This window comes from Dendropsophus ebraccatus, chromosome 7 (assembly GCF_027789765.1).
Source record: "Dendropsophus ebraccatus isolate aDenEbr1 chromosome 7, aDenEbr1.pat, whole genome shotgun sequence".
Lineage (NCBI taxonomy): Eukaryota > Metazoa > Chordata > Amphibia > Anura > Hylidae > Dendropsophus > Dendropsophus ebraccatus.
Window position 1 is genome coordinate 4,851,804 of NC_091460.1, and position 21,099 is coordinate 4,872,902.

The 21,099-nt window shown below is 47.3% G+C and overlaps 1 long non-coding RNA gene across 1 annotated transcript in view; it reads left to right on the top strand.

The window, feature by feature from the left end:
- Positions 1–20,374, top strand: part of LOC138796622 (uncharacterized) — a 28,513-nt gene extending 8,139 nt beyond the window's left edge. Inside the window, exons 2-3 of the long non-coding RNA XR_011363774.1 lie at positions 16,991–17,215; positions 20,133–20,374. This is a non-coding gene — a long non-coding RNA (uncharacterized lncRNA). The remainder of the gene's footprint in view (positions 1–16,990; positions 17,216–20,132) is intronic.
- Positions 20,375–21,099: the final 725 nt, after the last annotated feature.

Here is a 21,099-nt window from a genome sequence, read left to right on the forward strand (position 1 = left end):
CATTGAAAAAGCTCTTCTTCCTGTCATTTGCGCTTCCTGACTAATCCACCTCTCTCTTCACATACAATGATATCCACAACTTCTCCCCTCCATCTCTGACCTGATAAAAAGTTCAACTTCTGGTGCAGCTAAGACAACTGTGTATCGAAAACTACATCCACTGAGGTGATATGGTGTGGAAGTAACCCTCCGATTACAATAAAAGTATGTATCCCATATAACTGTTTTTTACACCTCCAGGGAAAACCCATGGATGGGCTATCCACGGCCATGCCACAAGAAGCAAATATAATGTATATACTTGTGTCGTTTGGGGGCAGCCTTCCCCGCCGGTGGTGCTGGTGGGGCTTTTTGGGTCTGGTCCTGTGACATTGGGGTTGCAGGGTCATTCCATGGCCTCGCTTCCCTGCACGTGCACACTTTGCGGGGGTGGCGGCCGCTGACCGACACGGTGTGGAGTTAGCGTATGGACCCGTGTGGACCAGAAGACCTGCGCGGTGGTACACGGGGCAATATGGCTTGATCAATTCATATACAGACACTCTGGTGTTGATTTTTAATATAGGCCGAGCGGCATGAGTATCAGCCATAGATGGGATGTGCAGCCGTTCCATTCTCTCCAGTTCGTATAATGTATGGAGCTACTGTAGATATCTTGGCTCTGTATGGTGTGTAGTGGTGGTTACTGGAGTGCAGCACCTATTTACTTCACAGTAACCTCCATGCACCATTACACAATGGCGCTGAGGTTCCCAACTCTGTACCATGTCTGCATCTTGGCACTACCGGTTGAGTAGTTTTCTTGCCATCTGAAGGTGTGGAGACAGCACTGGCTACTGACCTGACCCGGTGTTGCTCAACAGTCACTCACCGAACTTGTAGACTTGAAAAACTTCATTCCAGGTGAGAAGAAGCACACTAATTGTGAGTGTGAAACAGTCATTGCCTGATCACCTGTCAGTGTCCTGTACCTTGCTTTTAAAGGAATAAAGTTTTTCAAGTCTACAAGTTGGGTGAGTGCCACAGTGTTTGTTCGCAAAGTATTTGTATGGCGTGTTTGTCCGGACTGGGAGGTAGAGAGAGGACGAGACAGTGGACCCTAAGGCTGAACCCACCCACTGTCCCTACCTACTTGCCTCAGTCGGCCCTAGGCGACCACGGAAAACCACAAAGACGTGCCCTACACTAAATTAATTTAACACCGAACAAGACGGACAGACAAACACAACAAAGGAGAGTCGACAAACCAAGTCAGAACCAAACGGGCAATGCAGTACAAAATCAGGGATCAAACGGATAGTTAGGTCAAGCGGGAGGTCAGGTAACGAGTCGAGCAGAGGAATTAGGAATGGAGATCGCAGGAGTAGACAGGGGGAGCTGGGATCAGAGTACAAAACCTAATTGCCAGCAGGGAATGAATGCCTCTGCTTTCATTTATGAGGATCATGAGCCTGGTGCGGATCCCCATTGGACCGGTGCTCTGATCCTCAAGTTTCCAGACAGGCAGAGGCATCTGTCAATCAAAACACACTGCTCAGCTGCAGCGAATGAGGCTAGCAGTGATCAGTGTAACCCTTGCACTGCCAGGAGGCTGAAAAGGAAAGTGGGTGTGTCAGACAAAAGGTAAAACAAGGCCCAGTGCTCTGTCCCAGTACGGTGTGTGCTGATCTATTGGGGGTCCATCCTGTGGATAGACCATTACCAGGAACCTAATTTCCCCATTTATACATTTTTATTGTTTGTTTTATGAGCAGAAAACAGGATGAAAATAATTATTAGACATTTTATGAGCAAGACAAAGTATTTTGTTTTTCTCATTGTGAGCTGCTCCCATTCTTCTCTTGTCCCCATTACAGTGTATTGGGTATTATCTGTGCTCTGTTCACCCTCTAGATCATATATATTTCCACATTTACTATTCATAGTACTGCACACCAGTTATATTGGATATCTCTCCTTCTGAGCACAGGACGCAGTCATAGCAGCAGGTATGGATGGATGTTGGTCGCGCCTTTTTCCGGCTTCCAGGTAAACATGGGTCTGAGCAGCGGGATACTGGGACCTGGAGGAAAGACAAAAACCTTTACCAGAATGAAAGAGACTAAATGTACATACTGTTTATAACGAGTACCGAGGAGGGTAGATATCAGAAGGTGAAGTGTCCATTGATACAAGGGCAAGGATTTAGCGGGACTAATTTCCAAATGCTACAAAACTGGTCAATGGTGTATTCAGGAGGTAGGGAGAGCAAGAAGAAGGATTGTCTGTATAAAAGGTAAAGGGGCGCATGGTAAAAGCCTTTATATATGTTATAGGAGGAAGAAGGGAAAGGGAGGACATGATGGAAACCTTTTATATATGTTACAGGAGGAAGAAGGGAAAGGAGGGACATGATGGAAACCTATATGTATGTTACAGGAGGAAGAAGGGAAAGAGGGGACATGGTGGAAACCTTTATATAAGTTACAGGAGGGAAGAAGGGAAAGGGAGGACATGATTGAAACCTTTATATATGTTACAGGAGGAAGAAGGGAAAGGGAGGACATGATGGAAACCTTTATATGTTACAGGAGGAAGAAGGGAAAGGGAGGGACATGATGGAAACCTTTATATATGTTACAGGAGGAAGAAGGGAAAGGGGGGGCATGATGGAAACCTTTATATATGTTACAGGGGGAAGAAGGGAAAGGGAGGACACAATGGAAACCTTTATATATGTTACAGGAGGGAAGAAGGGAAAGGGAGGACATGATGGAAACCTTTATATATGTTACAGGAGGAAGAAGGGAAAGGGGGACATGATGGAAACCTTTATATATGTTACAGGAGGGAAGAAGGGAAAGGAGGGACATGATGGAAACCTTTATATATGTTACAGGAGGAAGAAGGGAAAGGAGGGACATGATGGAAACCTTTATATATGTTACAGGAGGGAAGAACAGCTATTTAACCGGCAAGCAGCACATTGGTGGGGATTTATGAAAGGGTGTAAATAAACACCTGGTGTAAACCAATCACAGCTCAGATTTCGGCTCTGGTAAAATATAAGAGGAGCTGTGATTGGTTGCTGTGGGCAGTTTACAACAGGTGTATATTTACATCCTTTCATAAATCATTGTGTTCATCGTGTTCAGACAGGCAGGCAGCTGGAGTGCACTGTGAGGAATAGGCTGCAGTGTATCTACTTGGTGAAATCCTCAGATATAGGGTATGCGGCTGTATACTGAGAGTGTGCCAAAAAAAATAAAAATAATTTGGTACTGGATTTTTATGCGTTTTGTGCGTAACATTAACAATTGGAATGCCTGTTGTCTGAAGGCATTTAAAAAATCATATATAGGGTATATGACTGTATACTGAGAGTGTGCCAAAAAAATAATAATAATAATTTGGTAATACGGTTTTGCGTTCTGTGCACAATTGAAAACAGTTCAACAGCTCCAATGCGTAAGGCTAGCACAGAGGGACGAGGACTGGGCGCGGAAATGCCAGTGGGGGCATTGGAATGTGCACCTGTGTCAGGTGCACATTCCAATGCCCCCACTGGCATTTCTCCCCCTCCCCCTGTCACCCCAGCTGCTCCCCCTGTCACCCCAGCTGCTCCCCCTGTCACCCCAGTTGCTCCCCCTGCCACCCCCAGCTGCTTCCCTTCCCCAGCTGCCCCTCTGCAGACGAGTTGTGGTCGGAGAAGTCTTTATGATGCTGCCCCAGATGGAGATGAAAGCAAAAAGTGAGCAACGGCAATCGGAGAAGACGTCACCTGTGAGTCATTAGTAACTGCACTGTAATCATTCTATAGTGTGCAGAGCCTGTGTACCATTGGGGTCTAAATGGGTCAGTGTATTGTTTGTGGTAGTGTACTGACACAGCCCCGCGGTCACTACAGTACACTAGCGCAAACTTTTAAACTAGAACCCAACTACAACAGCTGCAGGCACTACAACTCCCAGCATTTCCTGAGGGCTGCAGACTGTCAGTACATGCTGGGAGTTGTAGTGCCTGCAGCTGTTGTAGTTGGGTCCTAGGTGCATTATACACTGGATGCTTTGTGGCATATAAGAATACATAGATCTGTGGGGCTCAGTGCAGGGAAGTGTCCCCAGAACAGCACTAATAGGGGATAGAACAGAAACATCTACCCTTATCGCTATTAGTGTTGTTCTGGGGTCACTTCCCTACACTGAGCCCCCACAGATCTATGTATTCTTATATGCCACAAAGCATCCAGTGTATAGGACCGAACTACAACAGCTGCAGGCACTACAACTCTCAGCATGTACTGACAGTCTGCAGCCCTCAGGATATGCTGGGAGTTGTAGTACAGTAGAACAGTCCTCTGATAACTGCCGCTGTAGACAGATATATTGCTGGACCTTCAGGGCTGATAGTTGTCACCCACAGATTGCAGCCACCAAGAGACCCTGCACACAGTGATTTATTAAATCCACTCAGAAACTACAACTCCCAGCATACCCTGAGAGCTGAATAAAGAAAGAGAGCTCCAAAGAAAGAGATGGGAGAAGGGAGAAGGGGGGGGGGGGAGAGGAGAAGAGGAATTAAAAAAAAAAGGGGGGGGGGGGGATAGTAGGGATACCTGAATCAACCACCCAACTGTTTCTGGGGCAGTCTACAAATTGTCAGCAATTGCTGGTATTCCGGGGACCCCTCAAAGACACTCCAGGATGTCCAGACAGAGTTGAATTTATCCGGTCTGTCCTGTAGAGATGCCGTCAACTCCTCCATTCTCTGTATTTCCTCTATCTTGCGAATCCAATTACCCACTTTAGGAGAAATCCTAGACTTCCAATGGTCTGGAATACAGGCTCTAGCTGCATTAACTAGACTTTTTGTACCGTTGTATAGGGATGTCTGAAAGGTGTAATAAGAAGAAGGCCGGAGTGTTTGGAATTTGGTACTGTAGCTTGGTACCAATAACGTCATAAACACCTTCCCAGAATGAGCGTAGGACAGGACAGGACCAGAAGACATGAATTAGCGTTCCCTCCTCTACTCCGCAGCACCAACAAGAAGGCACATCAGGGAACATCCTATGAAGTCTAGTGGGTACATAATACCATCTGGCTATTAATTTGCATCCCGCCTCCTGTAATTTACTGGCTATAGAGGATTTATGGGTGAACTGATATATCCTGTCTAACTGTTGGTCCATGAAGGAGATGTTCAAATCCTCCTCCCATTTCGCCACAAAAGGAGGGCGAAAACCTTCCGGAGGAGAGATAAAAAGAGAGTAGAATAGAGAGAGTGAGTGTCGTAAGGAGTCAGAGCCCAGACATACTGTTTCAAAGGAGGTAAGGGTACGAGTGAACCCCGACGGATCAGGGAGAGACCGTAAGAAATCCGACAGCTGTCTAATCTTCCAATCCCCAAGGTGAATCGGATCACTAACATTAACAGCTCTAGGGGAGTGAGCCATCTATTGTTATGAAGGAAGTCTTGAGCTCTATATCTTCCTGCCGTCCGCCAGGACCTGAAGGACCCTGCTAATCCCAGGCCAAACTGTGGAATACCTAAAATAGGGAAAAGTGGGGAAGGTCTGGGAGAAATGTCCTCCTTAGGGAACACTTTTTGGCAGGTCCCAAGCGTTGGTCCTATAGTTGGATGTTGGGCCAATTTCCCCAGGTGCGAAGGGTGGATCCAGGGGAGAGAAGTAAGCAGTGTATTAGTAAATGATTGTTCCGGGCGAACCTATTGTTTCTAATCTGCATGTCGGTGCCAGTCTAGGACTCTCTGCAAGACCGAGGCCTCATAGTAAACCTTGATGTTTGGAGACCTATACCATCTCTGTTTTTCGGTATGTATAGTAAAGATCGGGTAACTCTAACAGCTTTCCCTAAACAGATGAATTTGGTAAGATCCCTGGAGAGAAGGCGGAAAAACTGAGTAGGAATTTTAATCGGAATAGTCTGAATAAGATATAGGATCCTGGGCAATACGTTCATTTTATAAATAGCACACCTGCCAAACCACGTGTAAAGCCCTTAAGACCACCTAGTCAGGTCTCGATGAAGTGTTTTTTGCTGATTCACAAAATTGCGTGAGTACAACTCAGAAAGGTCCTTGGAGATCCAGATCCCCAAGTATTTGATGACACTGGATGACCAATGAAATGAGAAGAAATCCGCTAATGACATTTGCATGGACATGGATAGGGACACATTCAGTGCTTCCGATTTCTCATAGTTAATCTTGAAGTTCGCCAATCGGGAATAAGAGTCCAGTTCAGACAAAAGGTTAGTAAAGGATGTATGGGGAGAAGTAATAAAGAAAAGAAGGTCGTCTGCATACACAGCTATTTTCACTGAATGTGTCCCCACCGTTAGTCCCTTTATGTCTGGATTGGCTCAAACCCTTCTCAGCAGAGGTTCCAACATCAGGACAAAGATCAACGGTGAACGGGGGTAGCCTTGACCCGTGCCATTTGTAATATGAAACGGCTGAGAGAACACCCCATTAACCTTTGCCGCTGCCGTCGGAGAAGAATAAAGGGAGGTGATCCAGGCCAACATAAAGGGACCCAAGCCTATATGGTGTAGGACTGCAAACAGGAATTGCCAGTTAACTCTATTGAACGCTTTTTCTGTGTCCGTAGAGAGCAGACATAACGGGACCTTGTTCACACAAGAGAAATGAATAGCATTGAAATCCTTGGTGGTATTATCTCTAGCTTCTCTGGCGTGAACAAAACCAACCTGGTCATCGTGTATAATATTCGGAAGAAGAGGGGCCAACCTAGAAGCAAGGACTTTGGAGAAGAGCTTCAGATCTACATTTAGTAGGGAAATCGGACGGTAACTAGGACACGCCACTGGATCTTTCCCCTCCTTATGAATAACTGTGACGTGTGCAAAACACATATCCAGCGGCAGGGATGCTCCAGCGGACACCGAGTTAAGTGCTGATACAAGAGGATCCAGCAGGAGCTCTGGGAACTTTTTATAGTAAGGCGACATAAGGCCATCCGGACCTGAAACTTTAGACAATTGCATCATTTTCAGAGCTGCTGCCAGCTCCTCATTCGATATAGGCTCCTCCAGAGCTTCACAGACCTTGGCGGATCGAGGAAGAGAGATCTGCCGAAGCGGTAGGGAGATTATAGAGCTTTTGGTAAAAAGCTGCAAACTCCTCTGTTATGGCGTTAGGGTCAATGACCTTGGAACCGTCTCCCTTGGAGATGACCGGGACAAAGGCTCTGAGTCTTTGTTCTCTCATCGATCTCGCCAACCATCTACTACACTTATTGCCAAATTCATAAAAATGGCGCCTGCCTTTCAGGACAAGGAGATTAGTTTTAAAATTTTGCCTGTCTTTAAGTTTTTTCCTTGCGGTTATTAAGTCAGCTAGGACTGTGGGATTGTGGGACCTTTTGTGCGTTCTCTCCAGGGATTCGACCAATGCTATGAGTTTTGCAAACACCTCAGCCCTTTCTTTCTTTAGTCGTGCCCTATGTTTAATGAAGGAAGCTCTAATCACACACTTATGAGCTGCCCATAACGAAAGGGAAGAGGTTTCTGTAAGTAGGTTTTCTCTGAAATAGTGAGAGAGATCTGACTTAATTGCCTCAACCACCAGGGGGTCCTGTAGCAGAGATTCATTCAGCCTCCAATGCCATTGCCGAGGAAGAGACATGGTGGACACAACATCCATACGGACCATCGCATAAGCATAAGTAATCGGGTCTATTACTGTAATGACTGGAGTAGTGGATCCACTGGACCGTCACCAGCGATGGCGTAAACCGCACCAGGGAGCGGAGTCTAAGGGGCCGCTGGTTTTCACCAGAGCCCACCGCAAGGCGGGATGGACTTGCTGCAGCAGGCGACCCCCAGGTCGCTACCCCTGGATTGGCTTGCTAGTGACAGGGGACGAGGTGTAGCAGGAACAGTGGGACGGCAGGCAGGCAGCGACACACACGGACACAGTCACGAGCAGGGACCACAAGTGGCAGGAACAACGGACAGGAACAACAGGCAGGAGCAACGGGCGGCTGGGACTAAACACACTAGGAAGCATGCAGAGGCTCCAACACCTGTGGTGGGGCAGGGCTGTAATTTATAGGAGAGCCTCAGAGCAGCAGTCAATTAAAGGCACACTGACCCTTTAAATTATAGCAGAGCAGGCGCGTGCGCTCCCTAGGAGACAGGGATGCGCCCATCGGTCTGACAGGGAGCTGGAGAAGGAGGAGCCCCAGCACAGAGCAGGAGATGGGGCTGCAGCGGCGCGGCGAAAGGTATGTGCCGCGGATGTGACAATCACCACTGTTCGCACCTGAGGAAGGTCAACATGGCGGATGAAAAAATAATCTAGTCGGGAATATACGTCATGGACTGCCGAGAAAAACGTAAAGTCTTTAATGTCTGGGTGGGCTGTCCTCCTGGCATCCATGAATTGGTAGGAGTGAAGAAGACGGAGGAAGCCTTTCAAGTAAACTCGTGGTATAGTAGAAGTACCACGCGATACATCTAACCTAGGACCACTGTTCCCTTTGCAAACTTCCAATTTAGCTAGAATGGGATCTAGTGTCTGAAGCTGATGGGCATTGGGTAAGTACACATTTGCTAGGGTATACATTCTTGTCGCTAGTTTCCCCTGAATAAAAAGGAATCTACCAGAATCATCTGTCATCTGGTTCACAAATTCCCACGGGACCGATCTAGAAATAAAAATACTAACTCCCCTAGATCTAGAGCCTGCATAGCAGCTGTGGTAGATATCAGGGTACCTCGGAGACCTGAAGGAGGGGACGGCATCTGCGTGAAAGTGTGTCTCTTGGATGAAGGCGATCTGCGTCTTCTTGCTCCACAGCAAACGGAACAAGGCAGAGCGTTTCTCTCGAGTGTTCAAGCCATTGACATAGAGCGTTGCAAAGGACAGGAGGTCTGATCCAGGCATCACTAAACCGGAAAAAAAAGGGGGGGGGGAGGGTAGAAGGAAGGGTGGGAGGGGATGAAAAGGAGAAAGAAGAAAAGAAGGAGAAAGATTAAAAAGAATAACCTAGTGTGTGCACACTATATGCCAAGCCCGGCTAATCCGGGATTGGTGCAGAATACTGAATAACTCCTTCTGTAGGAACCGAAAACCGTGTCCTATAAGGTCCAACTATAGTGAGGACGTGTAGAACCGGAGCAGTAACGTGTAACAGCAAATGTGCGCCCCATGGCACCTAAACACCAACAATACTTTAAAAAAAAACATTAATCTTGTAGAGATAAACTTGTAGAGATAAAAAGAGAGAAACGTCGATTCTGCCTCTGCGGTAGGGGGGCCACAGCAGATTGTGGCGCTGGAAAGTCCAGCCATGCTTATGAGGAGAGTGCCGGTATTTCCAGGAAGGTGGCCAGGTCTCCCGTCTGATCTGGAGAATGCAGCTGAAAAACAGAGTTCCCATGGCAGACGATCACATGGAAGGGATGGCCCCAACAAAAGGAGGCTCCTGCCTCCTATATCTTCTGTAATAGGGGCTTCAGCAGGCGTCTCATTGCAAGTGTCCGTCTTGGAACATCCGGGAGAAGTTGAACTGAAGAGTCTTGGAATGGTACCTGGCCCCCTTGCCAGGCTTTCTGCAGAATCGCTTCCTTCTCCTTATAAAAGTGAACTCGACATAGGACGTCTCTAGGGTCGAGACATCCAGGAATCCTTGGGCCTGCCACTCTATGCACTCTGTCTATGTTGATTTCCGTATCCAGCGGCCTACCCAGGACTGTATTGAATATAGAAGTAATGGCAAGCGGTAAGTCTTTTGCTAAGACCGAGTCTGGAACGCCCCTCAATTTTATATTGTTTTGGCAGCCCCTATTTTCCTGGTCATCAACTTGAAGCAATAAGGTGCGGTTGAGGGCTCGCTGTGTCACCATAGTATGTTCAATCATAGAGATTCGCTTATCTAGGGCACCTGTACAAGATTCTTGGGAGGAAACATGCTGCGAGAGGGTACCCATTTCCATTTTCAGGTCTTTTCATTTCGGGTCTCCACTTGTTGGAGCAGTGTGGATAGATCTCTTTTAGTGGGCAGGTCATTAAGATCGCGTATAAATCTCTGAGCCTCATTTCCTTCTTACTAGCAGGCTGGTTGGAGTCTTGAGACAAGGAGCAATCTTCACTAGAGATATCATCCTGCTGGTGGGAACGAAGAATCGTCGGAGTACAGGCAAAGTCCTCCATGTTATCTGAGGTTAAGCCATGTGACCTTCCTGCTGCAGATTCAGATGCATGGGCACTGCGATTGAGCTGATGAGAATGATGGCAGGGAAGCACTGAGGTCTGCGCTGAGTCCAGCACACCCGAAGGGGTTAATGCTGGTGAGCTGGGGAAGCTTTAATGTGTCTCTCCCCTGTGTCCTTTTCTGCTACCCCTGATATCCCCAATGACTCCTCTGGGAGTAGTGCAGATGCCATGTTGCCCCTTGGTAACACTGATGGGTCTTCTATGAGGAAAGTGGACAGTTCTGGGACCCTATCTTGCTCCCTACTGTGTCCTCTCTGTCCTCCGGTCATAGTGGAGAGGGTGAACTGGGGAGGAGAGTGCTGCTGAGAAGAAGCAGGGAAAGTAACAGGTGGCTCCCACTGCATGTCGCTTGGCGGCACGCGCGGTCTCTGAGGGCAGTGCTAATGAGTCCCCCAGGGGAGCAGTCTGGTCTTGTCTGGGCAGGAGCTGTGGGTAACCGGGAGGCCGGGGACTTACCTACGGGCCTGCCTGGGGAGGAGGGGGCAGGTCCTGCTGCTCTGTTCTGCATTCCCTGGCCGCCGGACTTCTGGGAGGCATGTGCAGACGCCCAGGGCTGTATTAACAGCTGCTGCTGCCCTAGGCACTAAACCTGAAGAAGCCCCATCTACACGCACCTATTGGCGATATCAGACCTGACCAATACCACCATACCCCCCACCCCCCTGGAAAAGACACCAGTTTTACTGGCAAGTCTGAACAGGAGGAGGGAAACTAAAAAAATAAAAACAAAAAATTTTTTTTTTCTGTCCCCCTGCTCCCTGGTGCTGCCCCCCTGCAAGGTGCTGCCCTAGGCACCGGACCACGGGTGCCTAGTGGTAAATACGGCCCTGCAGGCGCCATCTTTGGAGTGCATGTCATCTCTGGAGGGGGACCCGTTGCGGTGAGGAAACGGGTGATGGAGGAGTGTTGTGGTCCCGGGAGGGCAGCTAGACCGCCGTAGCATGGTAAGGGGGAAATCTGTGGTTTCTCTGGGAGTCTCGGGTTGCAGATAACGGTGCCGTGGGAGCGCTCAGGGACCGGAGCTCTCACACACCACGTCTGTCCCTTTCCATGTCCAGGCCATGCCCCAAGTACCTGATCTCTACCTCAACTGTAAGTACCTGAGTTATTACAAGTCTGTAACAATTGTATTGCACTGGACTTTTTTTTTGCTACCAGTATTCTTTGTATTGCACTACTGTTACCTCCAGTAAACTGTTCTCTTTTTCAGAAGCACCAGACTCTGGCTTGTCTCTTCTGCACCTGCACGCACATCACTACACTTGGGTTAATTCTCTTTTGAGTGCTGGTGAGGTGCCAAGACTAATCGGGTGGGTCCCATACCACTCCAGGCTACCGTGACAGTGTAACGCCTGGAGTAGTGGATCCACTGGACCGTCACCAGCGATGGCACTAACCTCACCAGGGAGCGGAGTCTAAGGGGCCGCTGGTTTTCACCAGAGCCCGCCGCAAGGCGGGATGGACTTGCTGCGGCAGGCGACCCCCAGGTCGCTACCCCTGGCTTGGTTGCTAGCGACGACAGGCGAGGCGTGGCAGGAGCAGTAGGCAGGAGTGCTGGCAGAGGTCTGTAGACATAACCGCAGGTGACAGGCTGAACACAGGAGCAATGGAGTGACAGGGGGGCAGGAACCAGGAACAAGGACTAGGGACCAGGTAGCGGATAGGTATCAGGAACAAGGACTTGGGACCAGGTAGCGGATAGGAATCAGGAACAACAGGGGGCTGGGCCAAACGCTATGGGAAGCATGTAGAGGCTCCAACACCTGTAGTGGGGCAGGGCTGGAACTTATAGGGGAGTGATTGACATGTGGACCAATTAGGAGCGCACTGCCCCTTTAAATCTGAGACAGCCGGCGCGCGCGCGCCCTAGGAGGCGGGGACGCGTGCACCGGCCGGCACAGTGAGAGACAGGAGCGGAGGAGAGGTGAGGCGCCCCCAGGGGCCGAACTAGCAGCAGCGCCGGGTCCCTGCACAAGGACCCCGGCGGCTGCATGGGGCAGGAGGAGGTCGCGGCGGCGGCCCGGAACACGGGACGCCGCCGCGGCCGTGACAGACAGGTGCCCAAGTGACCCTAGACCAACTCAGTAACCATCCCTGGGCATCACCGGTTACCTCATAGACATACTGGAGAAGGCATTGTGGCTCCCAGAAAATACATCTATGGTGGAACGGTCAGAATGGATAATGGTACAAAAACGGCAAATATGGCAACTAAGAATCAAGATCAACTAAGTGATCACATACATGATATAAGGCTTCTTACCTCCTCTGTGTGTTTCCATGTTATAGATGGGGTATCTATGTGAAGCTTCTGATCACTGACCGCCCATGGTGTATAATTTCCAACTTCGACATTACGTACGTCCTTATGTTTAACCTTATTTCTAAAAACCCAGTTTATAATCCTATATGGATGTACAGCTTCTCCTTGGTCAGTAAAGTAATATGAAGGTCTCATTGGATCCCGTGTAGACTTCATCCTCTGTATGTAGCGCTGTAACTTCCAACTGTGTTGTAGAAGTCCAGGGATTGAGGTTTCCTGATATTTGTCTTTTATATATAAGAACATTTCATGTAGAGCTTTCCCCAGGATTTCTACCGCGTGATACAACCCGGGAGAGACGCCAGATGAGAGGTAAGTCCGCAGGCTTGGACTAGTAAACGTTATACTGGTTTTACTGATTTTGTAGGAAACAAATGAACGGTTATCCTTATTTCCTGCTATCAAATGTAAAATTGACCATAACAAATTCCATTTGTAAATATTGGGGAACCTCCTGTAACTCCTCACAAGATCTTCCATTCCCGGAAAATGTTGGGATACAAAGTCCACAGCTAAACTTCCATTCAGTTGGTCAAACTGGCGTTCTGCTGAGGGGTAGCTGAAGGCCCAGGATGGGGGAAGGATGAGCGTTTTGTTCAAAAATAAAGAGTGATATTTGAGTAGTACACCAGCTCCATGATCAGCATTGGCCCCGCAAGTTACAATTACACTGACTTGTGGTTTTATGGAAAAATCATGTAAAAAATGGCCGTCACCAATAGAATTCTCCTCTGTAAGTTTTATGGTGAAGGCGGCACAGATTCCGTCCTCTCTAATGTACTTTCTCAGTATCTGCAGTTCATTCTCTCCGGCATCATCATCCAATACTATAATCCCAACCCAGGTCCAGCCAAAGTGCTTCAGTAGTTTGGTTATTACCGTATAGTGGACGTGGTCATTCTGGACGGTGCGGAAAACATGTGGATAGAGGCGTCTATCAGACAGTGAGGGGTCGGTGGCTCCATAGCTGATCTGAAAAACAAATATAAACAAAAACTTTCTGTACAGATTTCTGTTTTCTGGTCATTTTGCAAGAAAATTTTTTTTTCTGCCTTCTTATATCATAAACATTATAGTTGTATAATTTTGCCCCACAGTGTACGGGGTGTAAATCTGAAGAAAAAACTATATTAAAAGTACACAGCTGGAACTGGGAGGAGGTGAGTTTAGTAATTTTTTTTCTATATCTTATACGCAGTCTTAGATGCCTTATTTACAGTGTGGAGGCACAAAGGGAGTCTGACTACAGTGGGAGCCTGGCTACAGTGTGGGGCAAAAGTGCCGTGGCCCGGGGTGCTGATGTTTGGACCTGCTGGTGGGTTTGGTGTTTTAGAGGCTACTTGTCACGGTGGCCAGGAGCAGCAACACCCACCCACACACGGCAACCAGACCTTTCCCAGCCGGGATGTGGTGAACCGCCTTCTGCCCCACAGTGTTGGGTTTCTGTTCAATTGGGATAGTACGAGTCCCAGGTCTCTGCTCTGGGTGGAGCTGCCTTGTAGTGTCCTTCCTACAAAGCTGAGCGCTTGTCAGTAGAGAGCGGCTGAACTTGCACTGTGCTCTACTGTAGGCTCAGTCTTGAGCTTATTCGTCCCTTTTGTAAGGTGGTCGACCGTCCTAATCTGTTAGTGGATCCTCGGCGTAGGCAAGGGGGAAGTTCTCCTTTGGCTCCAGTTACCCTAGGAGTCTAAACTAACACCCAATGAACGTTGGGAAGCTAGTGCAGGAACAACTATATACACAACCTGCCTGGCCTGTAGCCAGGCACTAACTAAAGACTAAAAGGACGTTGTCACTATAAGAGAAGTTGTCACTAGAGAAAAGAAGTGTAAGTGTAGCTAGACCTAATTGTTATCTGCAGCTGTGCTGAGTGACATCTAGTGGTTGGAGTAAGGAACAGTGGCCAACCTGTCCTAACCTGTGACACTAGACTCTAGAGAGAAACAGTTTTGCCAATGTGTAAGAAGAGAAAAAAACACGTCGTGAAATACTACAAAAGGGAGCCTGTCTACAGTGTGTGTGTGTGTGTGGGGAGGGGGGGGCAAAGGGGTCTGTCTATATTGTAGGGGCACAAAGGGAGCCTGACGATAGTGTGGAGGCACAAAGGGAATCTGGCTACAGTATGGGGCCACAAGAGGGAGTCTGACTATAGTGTGGGGGCACAAAGGGAGGCTGACTACACCATGGAAGCACAAAGGGATCCTGACTATAGTTTGGGGACATAAAGGTAGCCTGACTATAGTGTGGGGGCACAAAGGGAGTCTGAATATAGTGTGGGGGCACAAAGGGAGTCTGAATACAGTGTGGGGTACAAAAGGAGTAAGAGAATACATTTAAAGTATGTATATCTCTTTTTAAAGGATGTAACAAATATATCCCTTTTCAGCAGTTTCAGGTTTGTTAGAGTTTTCCTGTGTGGCCAGGGTAGGGTTGCCAGCAGTAGCAATCAATGTAGTACGGAGCATGATACACAATGCAACAGAAATGCGGCCATGTAATACTATTAGCAGTGGCAATAATAGTGGAATATTGAACAAATTCCATATGGACAGAGGCAGAAGTATAATGGCTTTGTATGAACACTGTTTGTGATGTTTATATGTTTGCTGATCGCCATAATATTTGGGCTGCAGATGTGAAGACCAACCTATCATGTAAAATCAAATGTTACATGAGGTGTCTTTACGTTTTTCCATACTACACAAACATGTATAGGACACATCCTATACAAAAACAGTTGGAGATTTGTCTCACACATGTCAGCATTGTGCAGTAACCTGGTGTGAACTGGGCCTGTTTTTATTTCTATGTGCCACACCCGCTTGCTTCTCAGCTTCCTGGCAATGCGGGAGTTAAACTGATTTACTGGGAGACTTGATTATTGCAGCTGAGTAGTCTGTGTGATTTATTGGTTTCTCTGCCTGTCTAGAGCCTGGAGGATCACAGCACCGGTCCATTGAGGATCCGGACCGGGCTCTTGGTCAGCATAAAACAAAGCTGAGGCAGTCTCTCAGAGCTGGCTAATTAGGTTCATACCCTGATCCCAGCTTCCCTTGTCTATTCCTGCAATCCCCGTACCTAATCCCTCTGCTTGCTTGACTCTGTTACCTGACCTCTTGCTTGACTTTTTGACTATCCGATTGTTACCTGATTTTGTACTGCGCTGCCCGTTTGGTTCTGACCTTGCTTGTTTAACTATGCGCTATTGTGTTTGTTTGTCTGTCTTGTTCTGTGTGCACGTTTTCAGTACAGGGAACGCCTTCGTGGTTGTCCGCGGCTGCCTAGGGCCATTTGAGGCAAGTAGGTAGGGACAGTTGGTGGGTTCAGTGTTAGGACACACTGTCGTGTCTTGTCCCTACCTGCCCCGTCCTGACAACACAGTAGTCGTACATTGTTAACATCTATCATCACTGCACACATCACTCACATATACCGCTTCACATCTATTACAACACATGTACTAAGGACTAATAGACAGCACCAAGAATATCCAGTACCTGAGGATATCCGTATATGCCAAGGATCCGTGCTGCAGGAATGGTGGTGATTGAGTGGTGGTCTCCAATGACACCGGCCAGCTGACCATGGCCCATACAGGAATAATTAGGTACCACCTTACCGGGGCCGGAGAGAAGATGTAACATATGGCTTACTGTCATTCTCTTGTTCTGGCATGAGTTATAAATATGATATCCCAGGGTTATATTGGGTAAAATATCAGGATCCTGGTTAATTTTATCAATAGAAAAGAGAAAAATGAGGGAATGTATAAATCCCTGATAATTTTCCCTAGAGATAGATAAATGTATATAGAGATGAGTGATGACTAGAGATCTGGTCTCCATTTATAAATTATACTATCTAAGGGTAGGTTCACACTGCGTTTTCAGCATCCATTTAACGCATCCGTTTTTTGGAAAAAACGCATGAAAAACGGATTGCAAAAAACGGATTCATTTGTGTGCATCCGTTTTTTCATTGACTTCCATTATAAAAAAAAAACGGATCCGTTTTTTTTGACGGACCAAAACGGACCAAAAAACGTTGCTGACCCTGGACGTTAAAAAAAACGGATCCGTTAAACGGATGCTGAAAACGCAGTGTGAACCTAGCCTAAGCAAGAGGAGATAATCCAGATGGAAAAGTCTACGGACCGTGGACCAACCAACCACATGGATTGAGCTGGTCTTGACTTCTCGGGCTTATTATGAAGCCTTGACCCTTCTGCTATGAAGAGTCTTCCATATTCTCGCTATGCCCAGCCATGTGATTGGTTTAGTGACTGCAGTCGGTTTCTCTATATGATCCCGGAGCTTCTTGTGCCTGATTCTTCTAGCTTCTGGTTTCTCTGTGATCCAGCTTCCCTAAGCACTGCTATCCCTCCTCTCTCCTGTGTACTTCATCCTCTGACATGTTCATCTACAGCTTATCCATGAAGTGGGGACCACCCTATGCAGCACAACCATGGGATCCCAGAAAACAGTCCACACCAAGGTTCAGTATAAGGACTGGGGGAATCGTTACTGCCCGCAGCTCAGATCGGCCTGCACCATCCCAATTACAGGAAAAGCCACCACCGAAAACATAGCCGTGCCGTGTATACACACATGAGCAGTAGGGTGGCCCTTAGCACAAGGGGAAAAAATGAAGGTGGGTAATTTCAATGTCTCACCCCCTGGAGTTGTTCCACTTACGAAGAGGAGAATATGTGTAAATTTTGGATTTTGTATCTGGTCTCAAGTTACGATGGTCCAAAAAAGACCTTTGTATGTTGAAAATATTGTATCTTGAAGCCATTGTAAGTTGAGGGACAACTGTTAAGTGTCACTGTCGTTTGTAAAAACTTAAGACATGTAATAGAGACATATCAAAAGTTTTGATCGGTTCTGTCCTGAGTGCTCTCACTATGGGGTATATACTGTAAGAGCGGTCACACTATGGGGTATATACTGTAAGAGCGGTCTCACTATGGTGTATATATACTGTAAGAGCGGTCACACTATGGGGTATATACTGTAAGAGCGGTCACACTATGGGGTATATACTGTAAGAGCGGTCACACTATGGTGTATATACTGTAAGAGCGGTCACACTATGGGGCCTGTATATACTGTAAGAGCGGTCACACTATGGGGTATATACTGTAAGAGCGGTCACACTATGGTGTATATACTGTAAGAGCGGTCACACTATGGGGTATATACTGTAAGAGCGGTCACACTATGGTGTATATACTGTAAGAGCGGTCACACTATGGTGTATATACTGTAAGACTGGTCACACTATGGTGTATATACACTGTAAGAGCGGTCACACTATGGGGTATATACTGTAAGAGCGGTCACACTATGTTGTATACTGTAAGAACGGTCACACTATGGCGTATATACTGTAAGAGCGGTCACACTATGGCGTATATACTGTAAGACTGGTCACACTATGGTGTATATACTGTAAGAGCGGTCACACTATGGTGTATATACACTGTAAGAGCGGTCACACTATGGGGTATATACTGTAAGAGCGGTCACACTATGTTGTATACTGTAAGAACGGTCACACTATGGCGTATATACTGTAAGAGCGGTCACACTATGGGGTATATACTGTAAGAGCGGTCACACTATGGTGTATATACTGTAAGAGCGGTCACACTATGGTGTATATACTGTAAGAGCGGTCACACTATAGTGTATATACTGTAAGAGCGGTCACACTATGGCGTATATACTGTAAGAGCGGTCACACTATGGTGTATATACTGTAAGAGCGGTCACACTATGGTGTATATACTGTAAGAGCGGTCACACTATGGGGTATATACTGTAAGAGAGGTCACACTATGGTGTATATACTGTAAGAGCGGTCACACTATGGAGTTTATACTGTAAGAGCGGTCACACTATGGTGTATATACTGTAAGAGCGGTCACACTATGGTGTATATACTGTAAGAGCGGTCACACTATGGTGTATATACTGTAAGAGCGGTCACACTATGGAGTCTATACTGTAAGAGCGGTCACACTATGGGGTATATACTGTAAGAGCGGTCACACTATGGTGTATATACTGTAAGAGCGGTCACACTATGGGGTATATACTGTAAGAGCGGTCACACTATGGGGTGTATATACTGTAAGAGCGGTCACACTATGGGGTATATACCGTAAGAGCGGTCACACTATGGTGTATATACTGTAAGAGCAGTCAAACTATGGTGTATATACTGTAAGAGCGGTCACACTATGGTGTATATACTGTAAGAGCGGTCACACTATGGGGTATATACTGTAAGAGCGGTCACACTATGGGGTGTATAAACTGTATGAGCGGTCACACTATGGGGTATATACTGTAAGAACGGTCACACTATGGTGTATATACTGTAAGAGCGGTCACACTATGGGGTATATACTGTAAGAGCGGTCACACTATGGGGTATATACTATAAGAACGGTCACACTATAGGGTATATACTGTAAGAGCGGTCACACTATGGTGTATATACTGTAAGAGCGGTCACACTATGGGGTATATATAGTGTAAGAGCGGTCACACTATGGTGTATATACTGTAAGAGCGGTCACACTATGGTGTATATACTGTAAGAGCGGTCACACTATGGGGTGTATATACTGTAAGAGCGGTCACACTATGGTGTATATACTGTAAGAGCGGTCACACTATGGTGTATATACTGTAAGAGCAGTCACACTATGGGGTATATACTGTAAGAGCGGTCACACTATGGGGTATATACTGTAAGAGCGGTCACACTAAGGTGTATATACTGTAAGAGCGGTCACACTATGGTATATATACTGTAAGAGCGGTCACACTATGGGGTATATACTATAAGAATGGTCACACTATGGAGTATATACTGTAAGAGCGGTCACACTATGGGGTGTATATACTGTAAGAGCAGTCACACTATGGGGTGTATATACTGTATGAGCGGTCACACTATGGGGTATATACTGTAAGAACGGTCACACTATGGTGTATATACTGTAAGAGCGGTCACACTATGGGGTATATACTGTAAGAGCGGTCACACTATGGGGTATATACTATAAGAACGGTCACACTATGGTGTATATACTGTAAGAGCGGTCACACTATGGGGTATATATAGTGTAAGAGCGGTCACACTATGGTGTATATACTGTAAGAGCGGTCGCACTATGGTGTATATACTGTAAGAGCGGTCACACTATGGTGTATATACTGTAAGAGCGATCACACTATGGTGTATATACTGTAAGAGCGGTCACACTATGGTGTATATACTGTAAGAGCGGTCACACTATGGTGTATATACTGTAAGAGCCGTCACACTATGGTGTATATACTGTAAGAGCGGTCACACTATGGTGTATATACTGTAAGAGCGGTCACACTATGGTGTATATACTGTAAGAGCGGTCACACTATGGGGTATATACTGTAAGAGCGGTCACACTATGGGGTATATACTGTAAGAGCGGTCACACTATGGGGTATATACTGTAAGAGCGGTCACACTTACGCTGTACATGATATTGTTCTGTTATATATTTCAGGAAATCCTCCACTTTCGGCCCGTTGGCTTATTGAGAACAGTGCCCCGATAATGAGATCTCCTCTTTTGTAACGGTCCTGTAACATGTCGTTTATTTCTCGCATCCTGATATTACAGAGTAATTGTGCAAAAGGAAGCCAGAGAAGAAACAACATAAGCAGGAAAAGAATCATCTCCTTGTAGTAATGGATGAAGAAGTATATAGTATTATAGGTCAGATGAATGGAGGCAGCAGCAGTGACACAGAGAGTGCGGCGTCTCCTCTGATCAGTGACACAGAGAGCGCGGCGTCTCCTCGGATCAGTGACACAGAGAGCGCGGCGTCTCCTCTGATCAGTGACACAGAGAGCGCGGCGTCTCCTCGGATCAGTGACAGAGAGCGCGGCGTCTCCTCGGATCAGTGACACAGAGAGTGCGGCGTCTCCTCGGATCAGTGACACAGAGAGCGCGGCGTCTCCTCGGATCAGTGACACAGAGAGTGCGGCGTCTCCTCGGATCAGTGACACAGAGAGTGCGGCGTCTCCTCGGATCAGTGACACAGAGAGTGCGGCGTCTCCTCGGATCAATGACACAGAGAGCGCGACGTCTCCTCGGATCAGTGACACAGAGAGCGCGGCGTCTCCTCGGATCAGTGACACAGAGAGCGCGGCGTCTCCTCGGATCAGTGACACAGAGAGTGCGGCGTCTCCTTGGATCAGTGACACAGAGTGCGGCGTCTCCTCGGATCAGTGACACAGAGAGCGCGGCGTCTCCTCGGATCAGTGACACAGAGAGTGCGGCGTCTCCTCGGATCAATGACACAGAGAGTGCGGCGTCTCCTTGGATCAGTGACACAGAGAGTGAGGCGTCTCCTCGGATCAGTGACACAGAGAGCGCGGCGTCTCCTCGGATCAATGACACAGAGAGTGCGGCGTCTCCTTGGATCAGTGACACAGAGAGTGAGGCGTCTCCTCGGATCAGTGACACAG